At 45.0% G+C, this 22,980-nt stretch overlaps 1 pseudogene; it reads left to right on the top strand.

Moving 5' to 3' along the window:
• The first annotated feature begins 218 nt into the window (after window positions 1-218).
• On the top strand, window positions 219-20,381 carry LOC112177988 (annotated as a pseudogene).
• The last annotated feature ends 2,599 nt before the right edge of the window (window positions 20,382-22,980 follow it).

The following is a 22,980-nucleotide window of genomic DNA, read 5'->3' as shown; positions in this document are numbered from 1 at the left end:
TGCGTCTCTTGATTTTCCCTAACCTACTGGTTCGCTATATATCTATATCTCTCTTGGATTTCACTCTGCCTTGTCTTAGTGTATAGATTCTCTCACTTCCTTTTTCTCTCATCATGGTTCGCACTAAGATCACTCCTCACCGCGGAGGCCATCGGCGCCTTCCTCCTCCAGAGGAGGGGCGCTAGGCCGCAGCCCGAGCCGATATTCTTCATCCTGGCATGCACCGTGAACGAAGCAGAAGTCCTCCTCTTCTTCCATCTCCTTCTAGTGCACCTTCTGTTGTTTCTCTTAAGAGTCTTCGCGACCTCATTCTGGTCATTGACTGGCGGGTTGCAAGTCTCACCACCGACATGGATGACATGCACTCTCTCCTCGTTCGCCCCAACCATACTCTCAGGGAAGTCCTCAAGGAAATCCGAAACATGCAGCGCCACCCTCCCTGGTTTGACGCACCTGGTCCGTCCATGCCAGTACCAGAGGACGATGATCAAGAAGACAGCAAAGGGTCCATGGACACCGAGGACTTTGAGGACACCGTGACCAAAATGCTAGAGGAGTTTGATGTGCCTTCCCATTCAAAGGGGGAGAATTAATTTTCCATCTTTTCATCTTCTTCTTTTCTGTTTCTGCTTTTAAATTTTTCATGAACAATATTTATTTTTGGTTTTGAATTTGTAAGTGCATAAACACAAACTACTTGGGATGCTTATTTTTGGATTATTATTACTATTATGTGATAATTGCATGAGTTACTTGGATCTGGAAAAGGATGGAAACTGATTCCTTAATCCAAGTAGCCCTCTTTGTTAGTGATTTATGAAAAACTAACATGCAGGACAAAAAGATGAAAAATCATGTGTTGAATGGGAATGCCCAAAGGGGGAGATTGTAAGTATATTGGGCAATCACCATTTAATACATGATTTCCCATTGTCACAAGGAAACCGGAGCTTCAAGGAAACAAAGAGGAAGATACGTTCAAGCAAAATTGATTCACTGATCTTGAGTTTAAATTTCCAAATCATGCTGCACATATTTAATTGATTTACATGTCTATTAAATTGATTTGGTGTACTTTGCATTAAAGACTTCTTGCATGCAAAACAAATAAATTTTGATATCTTTCTATATCTATCATTTGGTGTTTAAAGAAAAGATTTGATTGAGGGGGAGTTTTTCCTCTTGTATAAAAGGCCTCGAAACTAATACATGTGTAGGGTTTTTCATCGGTAGCATAAAAATGTTGGTTCATTCTTGAACTATGGTTTTCTGTCAAAAACCATTTTTCTGAAAACTCTCTTTATTTGTTTCATGCTTTATCTTGTGTCGTCCAGTACTTCCATAGATTATTCTCAAAGATCAGTGAGACATTGAGAACGAGAAAGATCAGTGATTTGATTAGAGTTGATAGATTGAAAATCAAGTATACGTTAGATCAGTTGTAAATCAAGTTAGCATTTGTTGCTAAGAGATTGTGTATGTTATGAACAACACAACTTGTGTACTGTAAACTCATTTAATTCATAATGGATTGATCTTTCGTGTTGGCTACGTTAAAAGCCACACAGTGAAGTTTCCTCAGTGGAGAGGTTTACACTATGTTAGCAAATTCTGTGTCCCTATTGATAAAGTACTCTTGTTGTTAAGTTGTTCTTTGAGTTATAACACAATATCGTTCCATTTGGTATTTTCAAGTTTATTGTAGAGAAAATGTTCGGTGGAAAAAAAATCTGACGTAAATTGGTAAAGTAATGAACATTAGTATCTTCTCTCGTAAATTGGTGAATAGATAGGAATGGGTAGCGCGTTAGACACATTTTGAGGGCAGTCATATGGAGCAAAACAGTATCATATGCTTGGGATACACTTGCAGAGGGCAATGCTTGTTCTTCTGCTGGCCTGCATTCCTATTGCAACTATATGGTTCAATGCAGGCCACATTCTTCAATCCTTGGGTCAAGATCCAGAAATTGCCGCAGCTACTGGAAACTATGCTCGTTTCTTGATACCTTGCATTTTTGCTTACGCAGTCCAACAATGTCATTCTAGATTCTTGCAAACCCAAAACAATGTGGTTCCTATGATAGTTAGCACAGGCACAGCAACACTAGTACACTTGCTTGTCTGTTGGCTTCTGGTATATAAGACAAGCCTTGGATATAGAGGAGCTGCTGTCGCAATCTCCATATCATATTGGTTCAATGCATTGTTCTTGGTTGTTTATATTAGAGTTTCTCCCTCTTGTAAACACACATGGACTGGATTTTCAAAGGAGGCATTTCATGGAATTCCCAACTTCATAAAATTATCTATCCCTTCAGCTATAATGATCAGGTAATTTTCATTTATGTCGCTGATGTATAACATTGCATGCGCTGATTAGAGCATTAGAAGCCAGTACCAGATTGTTTGAGCAAATCCAAATACAAAGTTCCTAAACCATTTCTTAGAATATATATATATATATATATATGTGTATATATATATGTGTGTGTGTGAGTGTGTGTGTGTGTAACTATGTATGTATGTATGTGAAGTTCTCGAATGTTGGTTGTTTGTTGGTGTTATTTCTGCGATCAGCCTAGTTATCTGGTCATTCGAATTGATGGTTCTCTTGTCCTGTTTTCTTCCAAATCCACAGCAAGCTTGAAACCTCATTGCTATCGATTAGGTTTGTGTTTTGACATTAACTCGAATGACTAATTGAAATCGATACAACTCTGATAGTAGCTAACTAACAGTGAATTTGTCACATGTTTTCAGCCTTAACACATGCTCCATGATATACATGATTCCTCTTGCATTCGCCGCTGCATCAAGGTTTGTGTAATGCATGTCTCTCTTGTGCATATTTGTCTCCTGATCTTTATATAAATATATTGTGCCGTAGCACAAGAGTTTCAAATCAACTGAGTGCCGGGCAACCGCGACTTGCTAGTCTAGCAGTAGGTGTTGCACTATGCATTGTTGTTACCGACGGTATTGTTTGGCTCCAAAACTAGTTGGCTTGCAAACTGTCTCTTTTGCTGATGTGATTGCGCAGGTGTGCCAGCACCGTGGGGTGCAGTCGTCAGGGAGTCCCTTGGCCTGACTTCTTGAATCAAGCGTTGTGGACAAGGAGAGCACCAACCTTGTCACAAAGCTCTTTTCTCTGCCTTCCGGAAAAGGACTTCTTGCCTTACTGGTAAGGGCTTTGGTTGTGATCTCTTCGCAACACCGAATCGATACTCAAACGTTGCAGGTTGAGTAAAACAATCACTGGGAAGTTTGGAGAAAGCACGGGTTTTGCTAAAGCGTGACTTTAGCGTCGCTGGGTTGCGAGGTCGTTACCCTTGCTGCGCTGGTTTGCAACTAAGTTGCAGGTAGGTTTGCTCCGGAGAGGCTTTGGTAATCTGTATGATTAGTTGATTTGAGAGTTGTCTCTAATTCGTCCTTGAAACCTGGTATTTATACCTAGGGTTTCGACCGTTCCTTGCCATAGAAAGATTATTGACTGAAGTTTCTTATTCAATCTCTGCTACTTGACTCCAATAAGGGCTTGTTTTCCTTATGGATCTCGGAATGGGTGAAGCTGTAACCCAAACCCAAATAGGCTTTTTTTTGGGCCGCAGGTATCGGCCCGCTATGCTAAATCCACTAAAGGATCTTGCCAAAATTACTTTTGAGCTCAAACATTGCCCCCCAGGCCCTGAAATCAGGCCCGCGAAAATGTAACTGATTGAAGGGGGTTAAAACGACATGCCTTACTGATCGAAACGAGGTCATTAATGAGGGTTGCGTCCATTCGCTTTGCAAAACGTCTTTTCGTCGCATCGTTTCCCTCACAAAATATCTTATTTAAATCCCACAGCCATTCTAAACCTGTCACATCAGAAACTCTTTTAGTCTCCAAAACCCAGAAAACCCTCTTATTCCGAACATCTTCCTCAGAAACCCAGAAATGGCTCCCCCAAAGAAAATAGTCATCGATCAAGAGGAAGAACTCAATGATAAGGCCGCCCACATTTGGGGAACCAGCATCGATGCCCGCTGTCACATCCACACTACTATCCAGAGACCTCTACTTCTCAGGCTCCTAAATCACCACGTCAGACTGGATCCGGTGCCGCGAGATTCCATCCCCGATGACGCTATTGCCCTCTACGGCTTACCCATTCGTCTACCTATTCCGATCCTCCGAAGGACCCCCTGAGATTTCAGCAGTTGGGGTGCACAAAAACATCTAGCGAAAATAGGGCACTGGTCATCCTCTATCAGCGAGGCGGAGCTCTCCTGGTATCGTGAAGCGTGAGAGCGAGATCTGGCTCGCTGGAACGTGGTAGGTATCACTTATACTATTGATTTATGCTTTCGCCTCCCACGCGGTGGTAATCGCTCACCGCTCGCCGCCTTTCTCTGCTTTTGGAATACTGCCACCAACACCTTCGATTTCCGATTTGGCCAAATGAGCATCACCCTGCTTGATATCCTCACCATTACTAGATTGCCCATCGATGGCGAGCCCTATCTGCATGACCAATTCGACTCTGCCACCTTTCCTTCCACCATGGCCCAAACCGGTCGCAGCGCTCACAGCAGCTCCTATCCGCGGTAACTGGCCTATTACCTCAGACAGCACAATGCAAGAGGTGGAATTGCCTTTCTGGAGTACTAGCTCTGCAAGTTCATCTTCTGCACCTCTGCCAACAAACCCACTAGTCCTTGGACTTCTTTAGCAACAGCCCTCTATAATGGCCGCCGCGTAGGACTGGGACAACCAGTGTTGGGCGCCCTCTACTGCACTCTATACCAGGCCACCATGCATCCTTTTGAGATTAGCATTTCTGGCCCTTTTTGGGTCCTCGACTTCTGGATTCAAACTTATTTTCCATATTTTTTCCGCGACGATATCTCACTGCTTCCACCGGATGATCAACTCTTGGGTCAATGCTTAGCCGCGAGGAAAGGTACACATCCCCTCCTTATTCTGAGTGCTTCACATACCTGTACCTTCTGCACGAAATGCCCTACTGCGACCTAGTGCTTGGTAGAAGATTCCCACCACCACTTGAAAATGGGTTCCTTCCCGGGGCTCCTGACTACAGTGATCGTGTGCGCTTGGCTTTCTGCTGCGCGATCTCCTATTCAAATATTAGGCTTGCTGCTGATGAACTTAGTTATGAGCTCTACGCGCCCAACCATTTTGCTCGCCAATTTGGCCTCGTCCAATTAGTGCCATTCCCCCTCTATGATGCCTAGAACTACAATACTTCTTGGCGCAGAATTGGCTCCACTACTAGGCCTCCACCGGCACAAAGCATGCTTGCATTTGTTGATCTCCCTGACTGGGCCAATGACATCGCTCCCGTGGATGGGAACTCTGAAGGATACGAGCAATGGTGGTCAGAAGTTTCTGTTAACTGCTGGGGACAAAGGGATGATGAACTCTTCGCGACCCTCTTTGCTGAACTGAAATATCCCTACGATGCTGATACCGAGCTGCTTGCTCGCTTTCCTGAAGACGAGGAACGACCCCCGCCACCTGAACCAGCTCCGCGACCCGCGAGAACTCCACGCCAGGTCCAGGCTAGGATTGTAATCTGCGAGCCCCCTCAAGAGGTACTTGCCTTAGATTGTTCTTCATTCTCACTATCCGCTTTTCCCCTTTTAACTCAAACTTTGTTGCATTAGGGAAGTGTACCACCTTCCGGCAGTCGCGTAGTTAATGCTTCTCCGGCCATTGGACAGGCCGCGAAGCAGAAAGCAATAGTGACGGAACCCGAAGTCGAGGACTCCTCTTCTGATGATAATGACCTACAAACTGTAAGGATTTCCCCCTTATGAGGTCTTGACATTTTCCTCCCAAGTCTAATTTGTAAATCCTGACAGATTGCCGTTGCTTTGGCCCGAAAGCGTAGTCGCCCTGATCCTCAAACTGATCCGTGGGCAGAAGATGAACCAATCGCTGATCGACTGGTAATACCCTTAAAGTGAGCACTGGCATCTTTGTCTCATTATGCACGACCGTATAACACTCCTCATTTACAGGTTCGTCGTAGGTCCACCAGACAAGCTGGGGAAGGCTCCTCCGCTGTTGGCGAAGACGTGTCCGCTTCACACGCCCAAGCGCCAACTGGTTCTAACAATCCTCCACCTCCCATCAGCGCTGCAAATATGCAGTTGGCTTTAGTACTAGTTCAAGTTATGGACGACAGCTCGCCTGAGGTTGAGGAAAGAATACCGCTCCTGGACAACCCTCGCGAGAAACCAACTACAGTACTTGCCATGGAATAAGTAGCGCTTGATCCGGTTCTAGTTTCCGGCGAGGTCAATCAAGAACCAATGCCAATAGCAATTCTGCACGAGCCATCTGTTCCAGAGGTACACCTTCTTGCTTACTATATTCTGATTCCTGCCTTAATTTTTCGACGTTTTAACCATTCACAGAAAAGCAGAATCCTGCCCCTATCGAAGAAGTGGTTGTAGCCGCCGTAGAGATGCTTGGCGCAAATCCTGCTGAACCAGATGGCGAGGACGCGGATAACCAAGAACCTGTCCCTAATGCCCCCCAAGCACTTGAAGTAGGAGATGAAGTGAACCCTGAGCCGGTACTGGAGGCGGTGCCTGTCGCGGAGTCTCTCAAGGCTCCTGTTGTTGTTGTCCCAAATCCGCCGCCTGCGCCTCCTTCCAGACTGGAAAGGCTGGCTCGCGTACTTGAAGTGACTCCTCCTAGAGTTATAGATGATGTCAGAGAAGGCCTCCGTCTTTTCCTGGGACCGGATATTCTGACGCCTGGTGCACCCACGAGAGCTTTGGAGTATCTGAGGGTACTTCTCAGAGAAAAATCCATCATCGAAGCTCAGTTCCTCGATATCGATCAACTGTTGCAGGATCTCCCCCAATGGCTCAATGAGAAGGCAGCCGCGACTGCGCAGGCCAGGCAGACCCAAGCCCACTATCTGACCCTCACTCAATAGACGGACACTTTGCGCGATTTCTTAGGCGACCGGCGTACTCTCATCAGGGACTTGACTATTACGAGGAACCATCTCAGGACCCAGATTCAAGATCTTCAGGCCCAATTAACAGCTGTCATGGCCAGGCTCGCCCATGAGGAAACTCAACTGGAGCAACCCTTAGCCGCTTTCGAGGCACTGTCTCAAGAACTGGCCCAGGCTCGCCTGGCGGCCCAACAAGCCGCTCAAGCCACTGCTGATGCCAGCTTTCGCCTGGATGAACATTTCCTCCGCCTAACTTATGCAGGCCGAGGGCTTTAGGCCTCTAATATTAGGCCCATTATTTTGTATGAACAATATTAATATTAATATCATTATTTATGGTTTGGTGAAATATTCAGCCCACATTTCTTGGCCTAAATATTTTGGTATTACAGGCAGTTAAGCGCTCAACTTTACCTTTATTGCATATTAAAACCGTTTGAAAAGATAACCTCGAATAGAGCGGTTACCTCCTCGAAGACTGTTCCGCTTCCCACACGTCTTCAAACTTCTTTCCTTTCTGAGATCATAGCATTCAATTCAATTGATATTCCCATTGATAACTTTGAAATCGCTTCAACTGCCCATCGAAAGGTTGAAGCCACTGAGGTTGGCCCTATAAATATCCATACATTGGAGAAGTGAACACATACACACACATAGCTAACCCAGAAATAACTCTGCAAGCTCTGCTCCTTTTCCTTCTGTTTTCGAAATCTTCTCCTTACGATCTCACCCTTAGCCTCTAAATCTTAGGCTTTATAGGTTAATCTCAATGCCTGGGTAGGCCTTATGGCCTAATCTCAGGTTCAACCTCTTGTCTTTGGTTTCTGGAACTCCGGATGGGATTCACTGGTTCCACTTAGACTGAAGAACACGAGGGGCTCCTAGCGCAGGATACCATATTCTGGGAATTCCATCTCCTCAGATTTCCCTGCGCGGATAAAAAAGAAGAAGGGCGGAAGGCCATTCGAGGCCGATCGTTCTTCTTCCGTAGTTTACCTCCGGGGTCTAACGCATCGACTTCTGTTTTTCCCCTGGAGCTAGATGAGGCAACTGGACTGCGCTAACGTGCTGATTCCATCTCCATCCCTGAGGATAGCCAACTGGAAGGGCTGCGATGGATTATTTCCTTCCCTTTTCTTCCAGTACAGGCGATAGCAGCTGCAGCCCGGAGTCAAGAGATGTGGGTGAAGAGAGGAAGAGTAACAATGATCATCTCATTGCCTCTTCCTGCAGCAAGATCCAGAAGCTCTTAGAAGATCTGAAATCCTTATGATGTTTAGCCACTTTTTGGCTTTGTAAACCGTCAATGTAATTTTTGAACACATTGTATTGCTTTTGGCCGCACAACCACTTTATGTATGAAATTTTTCTAATGAGATTTTCTGTGTTTTGTCATTTGCTGAAAAATAATATGGTATAGGCCCTTACATATATTCCTAACACATATTGTCAAGGATATTGAAACTCAAAAGAAAACTAATAAGGCCTCTGGGATAGGCACTTATAGATATATAGAGTAATGGCCGCAATCAAATGGCCTAAATATATAGAGTGTTGCCCCCCTAGTGTTCTTAGGCGGAGCGAATACATGAGGATGAAGCCACTGACTGGCCTAACTGGAAAAGATGGAGCAAGCCCAAGAAGACTATGTTTGCCCCCTGTTCCAGGAACAGTTGGAGCCTGTGGGTCGTCAAATTCCCAAACACTGGGGTAATACTTCTTGAGGAACCTGCCGTTAATAGAGTTGTGGTGGAGGTCGCCGTCCAAATCTTTGAGGTGAAAAGCCCCGCGTTCCAGAATTCAGTGAATAACAAATGGTCCGTCCTAGCGAGGAGTCCATTTACCGCGGCCAGTCAACTTTTCGCCAAATGGAAGGACTGCTTTCCAAACCAATTCACCCTCTTTGTAACTACGACCACGCGTCCTCTTATAGTAGGCGCGGGCGATCCGCTGCTTTCCCATTACCAAGGTGTCCAAAGCCTCTAAGCGCTTCTCGCTGAGGTCTTCATGCTCTTGCCATATAGCCTGGACATAATCTTCACCAATCAGATGCTGTTGATCTTAGATGCGCATAGATTGAACATTGATCTCCAAAGGGAGAACCGCATCGTGGCCAAACATTAATGCATAGGGGGTCGTGGCCGTAGGGTTCCACTTCGAAGTACGATAAGCCCATAACGTCTCATACAATGTGTCATGCCGCTGGCGAGGGTTCTCCACGAGCAATTTCTGCAACAGAGTAATGATGATCTTGTTACTGCCCTCCGCTTGACCATAGGATTGGGCATAATAAGGCGTGCTATGGATAAATTGGATGCCATAATCATTGATAAGCTGCTCGACATCGCCAATGAACGCTGCCCCTTTGTCAGACACTAAAACCTCTGGAATGCCAAACCTGCAAATAATATTGCGAAGGATGAATTGACGAATGGTGGCACCGGAAGCCTCCTTCAAAGGCTCAGCTTCCACCCACTTAGTGAAGAAATCGGTAGCGACGATGATGAACTTGTGCTGGAGTGAAGAATGTGGGTGAATCATGCCGATCAAGTTCAAAGCCCAACTTCGCGCAGGCCAAGGTTTAATGATGGGCTGCATGGGAATATTAGGAATGTGCTGGACTGGTCCATGTGCCTGGCAATCTTGGCATCCTTTCGCGAATGCGATACAATCCTTCAAAATGTTGAGCCAATAATAGCCATGTCTCCTGATAAGCCAGTGCATCTTTGGACCAGCTTGATGGGCTCCACACACGCCTTCATGTACTTCTAGCATTAATCGTTTCGCTTCGCGGCCATAGACACACCTGAAATCGATGCCATCCTCACCGCGTCGACGTAGCTCTTCGCCTTTGAGGAAGTAATTTAAAGCAAGGAAACAGATCTTCTTATCTGTAATGGGGTATGGCTGCTTGAGGTAATCTATCAAAGGGATGCGTCAATCTACTTCAATAGGCTCCAGAACCACGACGACCGGTTCGTCAGGCGGGTCAAGTCGCACAAGCCATGAAGGCAGCGTGCATCGCTCAACCTTCAGAATGCGCTCGCGGACCCCATATTTCAATGTAATTCCTGTAGCCAATTGGGCAAGTTCATTGGCCGCAAAGTTGCGCTCGCGAGGGATGTACTCCAAACCCATGACATCAAATTGGTCCAAGAGCTCAACGACGCTATTCAAATATGGTATGAGCAAGCAACTGACACACCTGAACTTATCTTGAAGCTGATTGATCACGAGTAAAGAGTCACCACGATCCTGGATGTCTCTCACCCCTAGTTCCAATAATACCTCCAGGCCAATAATAAGGGCCTCATATTCTGCTTGGTTATTGTTGCACTTAAACTCCAACTGGAAAGAATATGAAAAACGATCGCCTGCTGGGTTTTCCAGAACCACCCTTGCCCCTGCTAGGGGTTTCTATGCGTGAGCCATCAAAAAACAATACCCAAGGTTGAAGGGAGACTGTGGCTTGATACCATATAGCATATTCTAGAATGCGCGCCAAATCTAGTCGAGTTGTGGTGGCTGTCGCTATCTCTAACTCTTTCATGGTGGGGACATCCAACATAGGGTGATGTGCTAGGAAGTCTGCGATGGCCTGTCCTTTTACTGCTTTCTGTGGAACGTATTGTAGCGACAATTCGGATATGGCCAGCACCCACTTGCCAATGCGACCTCTCAGAATAGGTCGCGACAGCATATACTTAAGCAGGTCGGTTTGAGCAATGATGCAACTAGTGAAGGATAACATGTAGTGCCGTAACTTGCATGCTGAGAAATATAGTGTAAGACATAGCTTCTCCATTGGAGTATACCTTGTTTCGCAATCTGTAAGTGTCCTACTGAGGTAAAAGATGGCATGTTCGATGCCTTCCTCGTCATCTTGAGCGAGTAGGCTTCCAATGGAAGCCTCAGCTACTGAAATATACAACTTCAATGGGAATCCATCTCTAGGGGAACAAGTACTGGCGGGCTCGCTAAAAATAGGCCTTAATTTTTTTAAAAGCCTCTTGATGTTTAGGTTCCCATACAAACTCATTCTGTCCCTGCAACTTTAGCAGTGGGGAAAAGGGCTGGATTTTACCTGCAGAGTTAGAGATGAAACGTCTCAAAAAATTGATCTTACCCAGCAATTGCTGTAGTTCCTTCTTTGTTCGTGGGGAGACGCGTTGATGACTGCGCTGGCCTTTTCCTCAGGGACTTCAATTCCTCTTTGGTAGACTATAAATCCTAGAAAGTCACCTGCCTGAACTCCGAAAACGCATTTGGCGGGGTTCATCTTCAGCTTGTGTTGCCGCATTCTCTCGAAGACCTTTCTAAGATCTACGATATGGTCTCCTCTCTTCTTAGACTTCACGACCACGTCATCAATGTAAACCTCTAAAATCTTCCCAATGATGTGATGGAAGATCAGGTTCATGGCTCTTTGATATGTTGCCCCAACATTCTTCAGCCCAAAAGGCATGACCACATATTCAAAAACACCCGCGAACCCTGGGCAACCGAACGCGGTCTTGTGTCTGTCTTCCTCCGCGACCGGAATTTGGTGATACTTTGCAGTTCTGTCCATGAAGGATAATAGTTCATGTCTCGCTACTGCGTCTACCAGCATATCCGCGACCGGCATGGGGTAGACGTCTTTAGGCGTAGCGACATTAAGGTCTCTGTAGTCCACGCAAACCCTCATCTTGCCATTATTCTTGCGGACTGGCACTATGTTGGATTGCCACTTATTGTATTTGGCTACCCTGATAATGCCTGACTTGTGCATCTTTTCAACTTCCTCTTTGACCAAGACTTAGGTCTCAGAGTTCTTTCTTCGCGGCTCTTGCTTCACAGGCCTCTTGTCAGGGAGTGTGGGTAGCTGATGGCATACCAAATTCTGTGATAGGCCTGGCATGTCTTCATATTTCTCCGCGAAGCAGTCTTTGAATTCCATTAATAAATCAATAAGCCTCTGTTTTTCGCTAGGCTCTAAATAGGCGCTAATAGCCACTTCCATAGGCTCATCTACTGTTCCAAGATTGACCTTCTCGGTAGGGTCCCTGACCTTAGGAGGAGTATCATCCAGCGCTGCCGAGCCAGCTGAATCTCTTCGTCGTCTTCTTATTCTTGGTCAGAGAACTCCTCATTGACAATTTCCAAGGTCGCGATTCGATCATAGGCCTCTTTTTCCACCAGGTACGAGGATAGTCTTTCGTATAGCGAGTGGAAGGCCTCTATGCCTTCCTTTGGAAGGTCGTAATCCATTAATCGTTTAAGGGTTTGGGCATAGCTTTTCTAGGCCTTCCTTTGCGAGCGTGAGCTCCCACTGTGCTAATTCAGAGGCCGTCACCCCTGTGGGGCGGCCTTTGTCATCGATGCCACTGACCTGCAATGGAGTAATAGGCTCCAAGTAGCCCCGGATTTCACCCTGAAATCCAAAGAGGCCCTGCGGGGCCCACCTTAGAAGAAATTCTACCAAAAATTTGACAGAACTTCCCCTAAAAATGGACAACCCAAAACCTGTCGAAAAGCTTTTACACTTCTAAATCATCCATCCTTATTCTCCTGGAGCCACCCTGCTCCCTATATCACAACATCTCCCATTTCACAAACAATTCTGATACTTAAGAATATTAATCTCAAGAGTTATCAGAGCAATCTATTTCTTAGGCGTACAAGAAGGTAGAATACAAGATAAACGACCAATACTTTTATAATGCGGAAGCTATGACAGCTATGCCTCAACCCCAAGTACGCTCGACCTCAAGCTAAACTGGCCTGCAAACTGGGCATTTAAAACCGAAGGGCCCAGGGAAAAAAAACATTTAAAAACCGTTAGAGTGAGTGGATGAAAAATAAGTACTTTCGAATGTATAAGTAAAACTTAATGCTTTCCCAAGTTATTCTCTAAAATCTCGCATGCAGTAACAATCTTGGAAAATACTTTGAATCATCATCTTTACTGCAATCTCTTAAAATCTCATCCTCAATCCTTTTTAAAACATCATTTTCAAGAGGTTCGTTTGATGACTAGAAAGGACTGCTGTCTAGTCATCTCATGCCATCTGGGAGGGACTGCCACCCAGAAGAAGCATCGGAAGGGACTGCCAACCGGAACAGGAGGCAGTGGATAGAAGGGACTGCCAACTAACTACCTCATGTCATCTGGAAGGGATTGCCAACCAGATGACGCATCGGATGGGACTGCCAACTGGGCTGTAGTCTAGAAGGGACTGCCAACCGGACTGTAGTCTGGAAGGGACTGCCAACCAGACTATTACCTAGAAGGGACTGCCAACTAGGTAATGCATGCATGCGCTGACTGATAGCCTCCTCAATAAACTGGTAACAACCTCTTTCAATTACTTGCTCAAATATTTGCTAAATCCTTCGTACTCGTATATCTTCATAAAAACTGATATTCGAAATCAATAATTCTCATAATATTTTCTGAATCAGTCACTTCCCGAAAATCATTTCCCAACTCAATAACTCATAAATAACTATCTCGAAAATCTACTAAAAGCCCTCGGGAAGGAATTTCAATACTAACCTCATAATTCATAAATAAATCCCAATAAATCAAAACTCAATCAACCAAATCTCATAAAACCATAAAACTCAATAATTCAAATTATAAATTAAACCTCAATCGGAAATTAATAATATACTACATGCACATTTAATTTAAAATAAATGTCCACTCACTGTACTATTGAGGCGATCACGCATACAAGTTCTTTCGTCGAGCAATAACTCGGTATATTGCCATGTACACAATTATAATTCGTGAATAACAATCCGGAATAAAATACGATTCCAATGTCCTATTCTCATAAATCAACATTTCTATTTCTTCTCTGATTAAACCGAAACTTCATCATTTGCATCTATTCTTTAATTGAAGGTTTCTAGGGCAAAGCTGAGAGAAATCCGATAGTGGAATTCTCATAAATCAATAACCAAACTATTGAACTTCGGAAATTTCGATTAATATCCAAACCTCCTCCAATTTCCACCAAACACCTATCCATAAATTCGTAACAATATATACTACCCAATAAACCAAAACAACTCACCAGGAACGGCCGGACGCGCCCTCAAGCGCCGCCACAGGCAGCTGCTCCTGGACCCCACGCGCCGCCAGTCAACCACCATATCTGGCTACCAAATTTTACCAGCATCAACAACTCAACATTCCAAGGGTCTTTCATAAATGTGGCCAAGTCAAAACATACCTCTAAGGGGCCGAACAATTAAGCAAACCGATGTAGAGTAAAATTTTCTAATTATGCTTTCTCCCTCCACGCTGCAAATCGCCTCAAGGTATTTGGGGAGCTTCAAGTACGCCTCAAGGCGCTTCTAAAAAGCCTGGCTTTGTCGCCGGAGGGGACCGGAATTGAGGTCAACGATCAATTGCTACAGTAAACTCCAACGACTTGGTTCGTCATTTTCCGGCCAAGTTATCGTGAGATACCACCGTAGGCGTCACGAGGAGGTCGAGACGAGTCCGTAGCCACCAGTCTTGCGCCGTCAGGTGGCCGGAAGAGAGAGAACACCAGAGTTGCAGATCGCCGAAGGAAGAGAGAAAAACGCGGGGGAGGAGGAGAGAGAAAGAGAAAAGAAAAGTTACCGGCCAACAGTAGAAATTCAAATATATACTACTTACCGTGAACAGTAACTTTCACATTTTCACATATAACTTTCGTATATGAGCTCCGATTTTTACGTACCACATATGCACGCGCTCGGTTTAACGTCCACTACAACTTTCATGAAGGAAATTTTCTCAAATTTTGACCCGAACAAAAAGTCAACTTTTAGGGCCCCTTAAAATGTCGAAACGGAGCCAAAAAGTAAATGTAAATGTCGTTTACCCATCGAAAGACTTGTAACTGGTAAATTTAGGTTCGGGACGTTACAAGAGACGTAGACTGGATCTTCTCTTTCGTGATCCCAAGTAAATGCATGGTTCTTGTTATGATGACATTGACCGCGGCTCCAGTATCAACCATGATTTTGCTAACCTTGGCACCACCAATCTCCGCCGTGATGTACAGAGGCCTCATATGTGGGACCATAGCTAGGGCTGGCCTTGTAAAGCTCATGAAGAACTCCTTGCCGTTTTCATCCTCTATTTCTAGAAACATAGCCTCCTCGGTAGGTGTCGTTGCCGCTAAAGTAATCTGTAAAGGTTGTTCACTGTGCTCTTCGGTGTCAAAGCATTCTTGTGCGGCGACTGGCAGTGTGTACTTCGCCGGAAGCACGTAAACCATGTTACAGGAGGTATCTAGCCCTTCTATCTCGTCCATTTCTTCATCCAGGTTGAGTTTGGGTTCGTCAGCTGGTATGTCGGTGTTGAATTGTTTGACCAACAAAGCAACTAACGACTCCTCTACGAGGCCTTTTACCTCACACTGCTTGTGTTCCTACGCCGCCTCCCCTACTGTATTCTGTTTTGGGGTCACGACCACTACACTTTGGACTTTTTTAGGTTTCCACTGTAGAGCTTCTGCAGTATTGTCCTTACCCCCCAGTCTCTCGAAGACCAAGGATTTGGTGTTTGGTTCCTCACAAAACAAACTGCGCCTGACATGTGGCCGCTTAGTTGGTGTGCTTTCCTTCCTAGCTGGCAGAGGTGTTCTTTCTTTAGTGATTCTGCAGAAAACATTAGGTTTAGATTCCGAGCGTGCTTGCTTTTGAAAACTACGGGGAGCCACCAAAGGCTTAGCGGCTAATGCCTCCATCTCCTTCTGATATTGCTAAGGAGATTTGACCATTTGCGAGGGTTTGATCAGACCCTGATCCAGAGCCTCCAGCATTCGCTTGGCTTCTCCAAACCTGCGTTGCAACTTCCTTTTCTTGGAAGGACTGATTTCCACTGCTTTTCCCTTTTCCTTGGTGTACCACTTGCCTTCCTTGATGGTGGAGTTTGAAGCAGGTGGGATGTAGGGTTTCGTCAAGACATCTTTATGTTCATTCATAGCCTTGTCACCTTGCTTATGTTCTGCTGCAGCTGCCTTCAGCTTTTTGAACAAGTTGGAGTCCCTTGGGGATGACGGTGACTCGGTCTTGTCTCTTGCTCTTGGACTCGACGGTTAATAGTTTCGCGACTGTGAGGCCCACTGGATTCGCGGGAACGAACCGAAACCAAATGTCTGCTTGACCTCTTCATGTGACACTTGGATGCCACATTCTTCCTTGCATCGCGAACAAAGGACCACGGGTGAGGCTTCGCTAATGGCTTGAGCCTTCTTTTTCGCAGGAGTCTTGTTTTTATTTTCTCGCTAGGGTTGGTTTCCTCTGGTTCAGCTTGGGCCAGTTCACATCGACCATGTTGACTCCGGTGTCAGGAAAAGGGTTCAGATCTACAAGTGCTGCCGCAGTCACTGGAGCTTCCACCTACAAACTACCATTATTGAGCCATACCTGAATTTGATCCTTCAGCTTCACACAATCAGCTGTGTTATGATTCCACAGGTTGTGGAATTTGCAGTACTTTTTACCCTTTAGCTTATCCGGACGAGGAAAAGGTCCAAAGTCCATCTTCAACATCTTCGCAGCAATCATCTCATCTAAAATCTCATGTGCTTTATTGGCATCATATGTATACGTCGCGAATTCAGGTTTGGTGAAAGCCACATATTTGAGTTTGACAGGTTCCTTAGATATCTTCAGTTGTTTCATGGCTGTGTTCTTCCTTCCTGTCAGCTCAAAAGCAGAGACATCATTCTCTTCTTCCTCTTCTTCATTCTGGAAAATCTCTTCACTATGACGGTGGTAGTAGGGATCATAAGTAGTCGACTGGTAGCTCAGCGCTGCTACTGTACGGTGTTTGCCTGGCACATATATCCCTTTGGACGCATTTTTCCTAGCGTCAGTTTCTCTGAGGAGATGTTCAAAGCTACCGACCTCTGTGATAAGCTCTCCCATTGATTGAATCATGCTGCCATGTTGCTTCTTTCGTTGGCGAGGCCCCAGACCTTTGATTGCCAGTTTAACCAACTCCTTTTCAGGCAATATCATGCTCAATTTGGCCTTCTGGATCTGAAAGCGTTGGAGATAAGACATATGCAGCGGGAAAGGTCCCTCATAGACCCCATCTAGGTGGGCCCTAGGATTAGTCAGCCTGATCATCTCCTCAACCTCTTCCCGTCTCACATAGCCCGGACGAAGGGGAGGTGCTGCCACGTTCTGGCGGGCATTCTGCAGGGGTATAGCCTGGCTGGCAGTCGCTGTTCCTTCTCCAAGGCGAATGGTCTGAGGATTAGCATATTGCTGAAGAGTTACCGCAGGCATGGGTACATCCTTTACCAGAGCTGTTATCTTGACCGGGTTGCCTGTCTGATCAATGCCATAATAATTGTCTGGGAGTTCATGTTATACATTCTCCGCCCTATCGCTGTCGTACTGAGTAAACACAACAGGATCGTCAGGAGTACCATCACCGGTTTTCCGAATCTTATCCTTTTGCGGGGCTGGTGGAGTGGCCTTGTTACCGCCGATCACCCAGGCTCTTTCCTTATTCTTGGTTGACGCGGCAGTAGCCGTTGCAGATGGAGTGGCCGTACTGTTGCTCGCCTTCTCCCGAGCATTTGGTGGTATATGTTTACCAAAACCGGAGGGTTGGCCAAGTGAACCGAGGATGGCATTACAATCCCCTAAAGCTTTGTTCAATACCTCTTTAGCCTGGTTCAACTCGGTTCTCTGCATGGCGACCTCTGTTGCAAGGTTAGAACCATCCTTCCGAAGACCTGCCAAATCTGACGCGGTCTGCTTGGCTTGGCTCGCGATAACTTCTATGATTTCCTTTTGGCGCTAACTATGCTCATCAGCGATACCTCTGGCATGGGCCCATACTGCATTCTCAGATAGTGCAATTTGTTGCTTAATATCCTCAGCACGCTGGGCAATGCGCTGATCTAGTTCGCGTATGAGCTGGTCTGTCCACGCGATTTCCCTGTCAAAGTCAGCAGCTACCTTTTTATGATGTGTCTCGTTATTCACCATGATGATCGCGAGCTTTTCCTCGAAAGTCGCTCCCTCTAGAATAGGCTTCGGAATGAAAGCCTCTCTTTCTTCACTTTCCGCAGCATTGGAGACGACGGTAGTGTTAATAGGCTCACTTGACTGGGTAATAGTGACATTCTGACCCTCAATATCGGGCGAGGGATTCTCTCCCTGTTCAGTCGACATGTCGGATGATTGGGGGTGAGAAAACCTTTGAGTCACTTGTTCTTCAAAAAGACCACGACAGTCCGCGCGAGAATGCGGTCTGTAACTGGAGGTCTTGTGTTTTGAGCAGTTAGCGTAAATATTTTGGTAAGGGTTTTAGCTTGACTTCCCAATGGTTACGTTCACGAAGAAACGCTATGCACAGGTCCCACTAGGCGTGCCAAAATATTTGGCTCCAAACCAGTTGGCTTGCAAACTGTCTCTTTTGCTGATGTGATTGCGCAGGCGTGCCAGCACCATGGGGTGCAGTCGTCGGGGAGTCCCTTGACCTAACTTCTTGAATCAAGCACTGTGGACGAGAAGAGCACCAATCTCATCACAAAGCTCTTTTCTCTGCCTTCCGAAAAATGACTTCTTGCCTTACAGGTAAGGGCTTTGGTTATGATCTCTTCGCGACACCGAATCAATACTCAGATGTTGCAGGTTGAGCAGAGCAATCACCGGGAAGTTTGGAGAAATCACGGGTTTTGCTAAAGCATGACTTTCTTGCTTCGCTGGTTTACAACTAGGTTGCAGGTAGGTTTGCTCCGGAGAGGCTTTGGTAATCTGTATGATTAGTTGATTTGAGAGTTGTCTCTAATTCATCCTGGAAACCTGGTATTTTTACCTAGGGTTTCGACCGTTCCTCTCCACAGAAGGATTATTGACTGAAGTTTCCTATTCAATCTCTGACACTTGACTCCAATAAGGGCTCATTTTCCTTATGGATCTCGGAATGGGTGAAGCTGTAACCCAAACCTAAGTAGGCTTATTTTTGGGCCGCAGGTATCGGCCCGCTATGCTAAATCCACTAAACGATCTTGCCAAAATTACTTTTGGGCTCAAACAGGTATTATGGCTGCTGCTATACTGATACTGGGCCGAAAAGTTTGGGGAAACTGTTACAGCAGTGAAAAGGAAGTGGTCAATTACGTTGGACAAATGCTTATTTTGGTTGCGCTATCCCACTTTTTTGATGGACTTCAATCTGTGCTTTCAGGTTTTTTCCCATTTTGCTTGATTACTTCTCCCATAACGACCATTTTTTTAACTGAATTATCTGGTTCTGAATTTTATAGCATCCTCTGGGTTTATTAGGAATTTTACTTTCAAAATCAAGTCCTATCTACTCATGCAATGAGTACCATGTTTTCTCTTTTTGAAGAAAAGACTTTAAAATAATTTACAAATTCAGGTATCATAAAAGGAAGTGGACAACAGAATATTGGGGCATATGTTAATCTGGGAGCTTATTATTTATGGGAATTCCTACTGCAATGTTATTAGCATTTGTATTCCATAGGGGTGGGATCGGTTTGGCTCGGCTCGGGAATGAGCCTATACCGAGACCGATACCGGAAGTTTAGCAGGGTAACCGATTGATCCCGAAACCGATCGATTCAGTACAGTGTCGGCACCAATCGGTTTCAACAGTTCGCAGATGGAGATGAAGAGCAGGCTGGGGCTTTCGAGCGGCGAAGCGACGCCAACTTATTCCACCCGGGCTTCCACGCGCATGACACCACCACCTCGCCGTCTCCGTCAACCCGTACCCATGGCTCACCACGAATCCCAGCAACTCGATCCGACACAGAACCGCCATGAAAACCGCCGTCATGATCTGGTTTCGGCTCGGTTCTGTCAATACGGTATGCTTTTCACCCATACCGGTGCCGACCCGTTTGCAGAGGTTTCGGTACGGTTCGGATCGGGATTCTGGCGAAACCACTCATCATACCGACCCGATCGGTTTCGGCTCGGATCGGACGGGATCGGTTTCGGGATCTCGGTTTGGAATTCCCAGCCCTAGTATTCCACATTGGAGGAAAGGTGACGCCAAATCATTTCACTCTTCGTCTTAAAATTTTAATCTGTTAAGTTTCTTAATCCTTCTGGGAGAGAAATATGATAGTATGATACTGCTTATGTCATACTAAGACAAATTAAAGTAACATGTTCTTTTATAGGGTCTTTGGATGGGAATCATTGTTGCGCAATTTGTGCAAGCACCGTCTCTTGCAATCATAATCTTATTCACAGACTGGGAAAAAGAAGTATACTACTTTCATATTATGTCTCATTTGTCAGCCTCTATTACAATAATCTCTTGCTTTTTTTTATTTTTTATTATTATTCATTTTGTAGGTGAAGAAAGCTTCTGATAGAGTATACAATAGACCAACCGCTTCTGATGCATAGAAAATAATAGTTTTCGTTTAAGAGAGAAATAAGACGCATATCGGCCCAGTGGCGGACGCAGTATAGGACAAGTAGGGGCTATTGCCCTCAGGGAACTACTGAATTTTGGTACCTGAGCTTCACTGTTATAGCTTAGGCAGTTAGGCATGTATAATAATATATGTATTTCATAAGAGGCAAAAGTTTGATTGGATGTGTAATCTTTAATAGATAACATATATATACATATATATAGAGGGAGGATCAAGAAAGGAGAGGATATCCTTACTTTTAAGAATTTGAGGATTTTTATTATTTTACACTAGTATATGACCTAATTCAATAATTTCAATCGTTGATCATTTAGATTCCTATACAAGAATTGTGTCTATAAAAAATCAACCAAATTCATAATCATTTAGTCACTCAAAATTGTATAAACAAATGTAAACCGTTAGATAAAGTTAAGATGAACATTGTGCTAATCTAATGGTTAAACGTTTTCCGATTTAGCTAATTTTTTCTCTTTCGTGAAGGATGGCTGCTTTAGGGATTGGTCGGTGGTTGAGGAGTAGGATCAGTTATGGGTAGATCCACGACACTGCGTGGGATAGGTAGTGGAGCCACCATGGGGAAGCGGAAGGTTGGAGATGTGCGGTGTTGGGACATGCCTTCTCCCTGATTCGAAATTGATTGGCCAGCGATTGGCCACTTCATTCGCTTCAGTCACCGATTTGAGCTTGATAGTAAGATGGCTCCTACTTTTATATATACATGTAGAAAAATTTTATGCAATGATATGTACATGTTGGTGAGGAAAAATTCAACGGAAAGTCTCCTCACCTACTTCTTCTAACTGGAGCGGGAGTGGTGGCTTCGTGTTCAGAGAACTGGGTGACGATCCTTGGAGTTGGGTTTTGAACTTGGCGTTCATAGCTACTGAAAGGGAATTGGTAGGGGTACCTGCAAAAAGTACTCCGATGCTTAAGTTAGCAAGAGTTTGAGGTGTGATGGGTGTATTTTGGAAGTGATTGCTTAAGCTTAACTCTCCAAGTATTTATAGGCGAACCCGAACGGATATTTCAACTAGTGAGCGCAGTGGCAAGCTTAATCCGCAAGTCATACACGAGTAGATCCACGACATCACTCCTCTGACTTTGTGGGGAAGTGCTTCCGATTACTTGGGACTTTGGGTAAGCTGGACAGATCAGTTGACTGATTCCGCTATACCCATATCCACCTCGAGAGGTCTGTATCTCACCTCTACTAAACCCACCTTGACGGAATCCTTTCCTCCTTGAGGAGATTGTTTTCCACCTTAGCTGAACTCACCTCGAGGGGATCCCACCCTCGAAGATATTGTGTTTTGCCCCAACTTGATGATCCCCTCGAAGGTATTGTGTTTCGCCCAACTTGATACTTCTTCCTTAGCGGGATTTCTTCCTTCCTTGGAGGGATTTTGTTACACCCCACATCCGATTTACCCCTTTTACTGAGTTACACGAATCACTGTATGTTTTACCATTCGCGGTTATAGTTTTATCTTTTAGGGGGGTGGCTAAAACTTGACTTTTTATGGGTTAACAATTTGAGAAAATTTCCTTCATGAAAGTTGTAGAGGACGTTAAACCTAGCGCGTGCATATGTGGTACGTATAAATTGGAGTTCGTATGTGAAAGTTATAGCTTAAAATGTGGAAGTTATTGTTCATGGTAATAAAAATATATATATGGAAAGTTACCACTGTAGGTTTCCATTTTCGGAAACCCACGGTAACTCTCTTTCTCCTTCCCCCGACTCTTCCTCCCTTTCGGCCCGATTCTTCTCCCTTTGATTTCTTCCCTCTCCGGCTGACCCACGACGAAATCCGGCCATCCCCAAGCTCGTCTCCTCCCCCTTGACGCATCTGTGGTGGTATTTTGGGAAGATTTGGCCGGAGGAACTCGATTTTGAGCTAGGAAACTAACTGTAGCAGTTCACGATTTTCGCCGATTTCCGGCGATTCCGGCCACCTCCGGTCACCAAACCGGCGTCGAAGGCTCGGTTTTTAACAGAGATCATTTCGCCCCTAACCTCGAGCCAAGATTTTCTGTGTAGAGGCCGAATCGTCAACCTAGGGTTCTTGAATTTCTGGGTTATCTTCACCGGCCGGATTCGACTGTTTAAAGGTAAAATTGGAACTTGTTGTAGTTGAGAAAGAGGTTGGGTCTGTTGAGTAGGTGGTGCTGCCAAAATTTGGTGGCCATTGGTGGTGGTTACCGGTGGCGCGTGGGCCCCACGCGGGGCCACTGTGGGTGGCGCATAGAGCTGAGTTTTAATTACTGTTTTGGCTCCAAAAATCCTATAATGATTGTAGAATTTTATACATGAAGTTTGGTGGAAATTGGAGGAATTACGAATTGAGTATAAATGGTTAATTATCGATTTACGTGAATTCGATCGCCGAATTTCTTTCGAATTCACTTTAGAACTTATATATCGATGAATGAATAATGTTGGAGTATTATGGATGGATTCGATGTGAATTAAGGAGTTGGATTTTGAAGGGGGACAATATGAATTTCAATTTCTAATTATCGTAAAGTTAATTTCCGTCCTGTAAATATATTTTTACGAGTGC

Source organism: Rosa chinensis, chromosome 7 (genome assembly GCF_002994745.2).
Source record: "Rosa chinensis cultivar Old Blush chromosome 7, RchiOBHm-V2, whole genome shotgun sequence".
NCBI classification, from domain to species: Eukaryota; Viridiplantae; Streptophyta; class Magnoliopsida; order Rosales; family Rosaceae; genus Rosa; species Rosa chinensis.
This window is presented reverse-complemented; position numbering and strand designations above follow the sequence as displayed.